Consider the following 5,252-nt stretch of genomic DNA (forward strand, 5'->3'; position numbering starts at 1 on the left):
GTTCAGTGATTTTGCTGATGACGTTTTGCATGATGCATCAAATACCACTCTTAGATTGGTGGTGGTACTTTCTGGTTTTAGTGCACAATGATGCGGTATAAAGTAATGGTTCTTGGGAATTTGTTCTACCATTACCTGCTTCATATGTCCAAGCTGTTCATATTTTGACATAAATTTTACATACTCCTTTTTTATGTCAGGGTTCATTCGCCTTTCTAACGACATGAATCTTCTTATGGCTACTTCCCGAGATTCTCCAAGAGATGAAGCCTCTTCAGCAAATGGAAGCTTTACAATTAGTCGATTGTTCGCCGCCGTGTGTAGGTTATCGAGGAAAAATTTTTCACAATACTCTTCCTCCGGACTCCTGTACCTTTTTATTGGCTCTAGTGTGTCTAGCTGCCAGAATCTTTCTGGTGATTCCTCTGGATTCGTCATGCCTACCATACATGTGATTGAAGCTGACGTTGACATATTAATTCTGCCAGCAACAATCCATCCAAACTCTGAGTTTTGTAATGTTGGACGGTTTCGATTGCCCCGTCTCCTTTCTGGTAGCAGTATAGCATAGTAATCATCAGCTCCCAACAGCATATCAATTTTTCCTGGTTTATTAAATGTTGGGTCCGCTAATTGAATGTTGTCTGGTAATGTGACTTTCTGCGTTATTTGTTCTGTGGGTTGGTCACCTATTATGTGTGGCAATACAAATGCCTCAACTAGCATTGCGAACTTCTTGTATCTTGACCTTACAACTAAGCTTATTCGCGCCTTGCTTATCTGTGGTTGACCACCCACTCAATTTATGTGCACATGAGTCTCGCTAATTTTTAACGATAATTTCTCTACCAGTTTCTCTGAGACGAGATTTACTTGTGAGCCGCTATCCAGGAGTGCTCGAAATTCTCCTTTCCTTTCATTGATCCCTTTTACCACTACCTTGGCCGTTGCCAACAGGGTGTATTTTCTGCCAATTCCATATGCAGAAGCTGCAGAAGCAGATGTAGCAATTTGGTTGCGTTTTTCTAAATGCCACATTGTGTTATGTTTTTCATCGCATTTAAAGCATCCGCTTCAAGAGCAATTTTTTGCCATATGGTCCAGCTTGAAGCAATTGACACACAATTTGTATCTCTGCACCCAATTAAGCCGCTCTGCTGCGGATTTGATTTTGAACTTTTGACATTGGAAGAGTTTGTGCTTTGCTCTTTCGCAGAAAGCACACAGGGTACTGTTTGTCCCAGATGCTGTTGCGCATGTCTTCCTTGGACTTTGTTTTTCAATGCTGCGATTTTCGTTTCTTGGTTTCCCAATCGCCTCTAATGTTAGGAAGCGCTGTTGCAAGAAGGATAGGAAGTCCTTTACTTCCTGCAGATCCCTTGTGTTGGAAAGAGATTGCTCATATAGTGCGTGGTTGAATCTATCCAATTTTCTTGTCATATGAAACATTATGACAGCATCTGACGCTTTCATATTGACGCCTACATTTTTTAAGGCTTGCAATGATTCAAAAATGTTATCATGCAAATTCTTTATAGAAGCTGCGTCATTTCCCACATTTGGGTGATCAAACAGCTTTGCCAGTATGGCTGTCACTAGAACTCTTTTGTTATTAAAACGTTCCTGCAACACTGACCAAGCAGTGTTGTAATTGGCTTCTGTTAATTCCAGGTGCCGTATCAATCTCTCTGCTTCTCCAGAAAGGTTTGATTTTAAGTACCACATTTTCTCTATCGTGGATACATTTGACTCATGAACCACCTTTTTATAGATTTCATGAAATTGTTGCCATTTCAGATAATCCCCATCAAATTTTGGAATGGGAATTTTGGGTAGTTGCAATTATTGTATCGATTGCAATACAGGTGGTGATTGTATCACTACATTTTCTGCTGGTGCCGCACAGAATTTCAGCATTATGTTTTCTGCGGCCACAAACGTAGCTATATTATATCCGGCTTCGGCTGGATTTTCAGCTAGCCGATGAATCTCATAATGGATTTCTTCAATTTGCATCCATAATTTGTCGACTACCGATTTGTAAGTCATTTTATCTTCAGGCACAATTTGTCTTAATGTCCTGGACAATGAATCCAATAGAGCACTTTGCTTGCGAACCAGTGGTTTGATCATGAGCTTGTCTCTCTAGTTTTATTTTTGCCAAATGGTCATTCCAATCTTCCACTATATTAGATACAACCGTCTTCATTTTGCTGAAATAGTCCGTTACAAAGTAGTCATCTTCAGTTGGCACGTTATTTAATTTGTCCATCAACTCCTGATTGACTTTTCTCGAAGTTCTCCCACATGTATTCCAGGAGCTCAAGTTTCTCCTCGAAATAAGATGGCTTCGTTTTCCTGGCGAAAGAATCTTTATCCGGTATTCCGAATGAAGGCCTGGATTGCCTCTCCTCGTTCTGTCTGCTGTTTATAAAACTCCTCCATGTTCTTTTATATTCTTATGTAATTGGTTATCTGTACTAGTACTTGACCCGATGGGAGTTTATTTATTTTCAGATATTGCTGACGCCAGGGAATGCAACAGAGTTTATGAGTTGATCAAACTTTATTTTATATAAAAATATCTTTTTATGATTTGGTCGCCTCGTTGACACAAATCGTTGTTAAATGTTTTTTATAAGGTGATCGCCTAGTTGATCAACTTTTATTCAATGGGTATGCACTGCTACCCCGTTGCGGAAAACCAACTCCTAGTTTTCCAATAAATTGTTTTTATTCGCCAAGTGGCTACGCAATGATTGCCAAGTTAATCAATTGCGATGTTTTAAGTCGCGACCCCAGATTGATGTGAGATGTTCATCAATTTGTGCCCTCGATTAGGATTGTTGTGTCCAAAGCGTGCAAAGAAAGTAGTCGCCTAGTTGACCAGCTTCCTTTTTGGTGAGAGATTGGTCGCCTGAGTTGACCAAATATTCTCGCTTGATGACGGTTTCACCAAGTCTGTTACTCTTTAACTTGAGCCGCCATGTGGGGTCACCAAATGTTCAATGAAAGACGTTAGTGTTTCTTGAAGTTATTAAATGTTTATATATAGGCACTAGCACATAAACCAGTGACTAAAGGTTCTCGCAACCAACACATAAATTGGGTGGACCTCGGAGTGAGATTACAAAGGTAGAGATAGGGGCCAAAGACACAGCGATGCACACCCGATGTAGCTACAATTGGTATCTGATCTTACTAAGAATAATGCATTTCTTTTATAGTACAAAATAGAGAGCTCACCAGTGCTTAGTTCGACATAGTGTTAGGTCACCAAAATACGTATTTGTTGATAATAGCTAACCATAGCAGCTTAATTAACTAGTTCTTTATTTAGTTAGTTTACTGCTGACCATATCAGATCTACTTATGACTGATGAGCCATCGATATCTATAATCGGGTTACATACTTAATTGACACACATTTCCATTTGTTCTATATTATAATTGTCTTAATGTTAGCTTATTTTATATAATCTAAACACCAACAGGTGTTTAAACAGTGGTTGCAATACCACTGTTTCTTATGCTTGTCCTGACTTTAAGATTGACCTCCATCTCTGATTTATTTTACTAGTCTGACGAACTTTGACATGTAACGTTACCATAAATTTACAATTTGATTATTTTCTTATTCTATAGTGAAATATTTACAATTTATTTATATTCTTAAACCTAGTACCGATGTATAAATATATAGTTTGCTAACAATTTCCATTATTTACTTTTTTATCCAATGTTTTATATTCTGAGCACTCCAGATGCCTTGATAAGGATTGCGCGATAACTGAAATCCATCCACATCTTTATTAAAACCTGTAATTTTTCAACATTTTTGATATTATATACGGCCCTTTATTTTTCGGTACCATTATATATTCAACCTCTTTATATTCCGGTGTAACTTTCTTTTTATTGTTATAGTATTTTTCATTATCGGCCTGAGCTAACCGTTGATTTACCGTTTTCACTGACTTTGTCTAATTTTGTCACTTCGTCTAACTTTTCTTTCAAATCATCACTAACCTCTCCTTTTTGTGCTAAACCAAAAAGCATTTCGGCAGGTTATTTTTTGATGCTACGATATTGTGTATTGTTTAACGAAAAATCGACATTTTCAATGATCACATCCCAATACAAACCGTTCTCAGGTTCAGTGAGTTTTGCAATCATAGGTCCTAAACTTCTATTAATCCTTTCCACTTTGTGACGAGTCACATTATCATTGCAATCTAAACTACGCCCATGTAGGGCCCTCTTCATTTTTACTTTTATTTTTAATACGCCCATGGAGGGCACATTAATTATCCAAACATGTAAACTAATTGTAGTTTTTTTTCTAATAGTCAATACTTACGATCGAATCATAGGTCCTAAACTTCTATTAATCCTTTCCACTTTGTGACGAGTCACATTATCATTGCAATCTAAACTACGCCCATGTAGGGCCCCTCTTCATTTTTACTTTTATTTTTAATACGCCCATGGAGGGCACATTAATTATCCAAACATGTAAACTAATTGTAGTTTTTTTTTCTAATAGTCAATACTTACGATCGACGCCTCCCTCTCTTTCTAGCTACCGTCTTGATGCGGCTGCAGCGTCGACGCGTTGCGGAGAGAACAACCTCCCGACAGCGGACGCTGCGCCGCATGCCGACGCTAAAGAGACCATGAGAAAATCGAAAGTGAGAGAGAGAGACGGCGATCGTGACGCGTGCCAAAGCACAAGACGCATCGTATGTTTTCACCGTTAGGACATAAGTAGGCCGAGCAAGGGCGGGTTTCAACAGAGAGTTAGAATTAGGAGAAAATCACTTCGCCAGTGAACTAGCAGCAGAAAACAAGGACATAGAACCATAGGCAACCATCAAGTGAAATCCAGGATTAGCAGGTGAGCCTATGTCCAAAGTTCCCCCCTTATTTTGCTTGAGTGCGGTAGGGACCCAAATTGCAAAAGATGTTTAGAATTAATTAATTATCAATAAACTCTATACTATGATCGTTTAACACACCCGGCATTATTTTTTTATTCGTCACCCAATCTATGTAAACCCTTCCCTTCCCATTTCCTTGTCCACTTAACTATTTGAGTGGAGCCGAAGGAGGTCATCAGCGGACTTCAGCAGGATGAGCTATTCTCCTGCAGACAAAGTCAGTCGCTGGTCTCTAGGCTCAGTCACTCAAGGTGAGAAGGCAACGGATCTTGGCCAAGCGGGCTTCGCTTGGCAGACGAGATCAGTCGTTGC

Source organism: Drosophila willistoni, unplaced genomic scaffold (assembly GCF_018902025.1).
Source record: "Drosophila willistoni isolate 14030-0811.24 unplaced genomic scaffold, UCI_dwil_1.1 Seg640, whole genome shotgun sequence".
NCBI classification, from domain to species: Eukaryota; Metazoa; Arthropoda; class Insecta; order Diptera; family Drosophilidae; genus Drosophila; species Drosophila willistoni.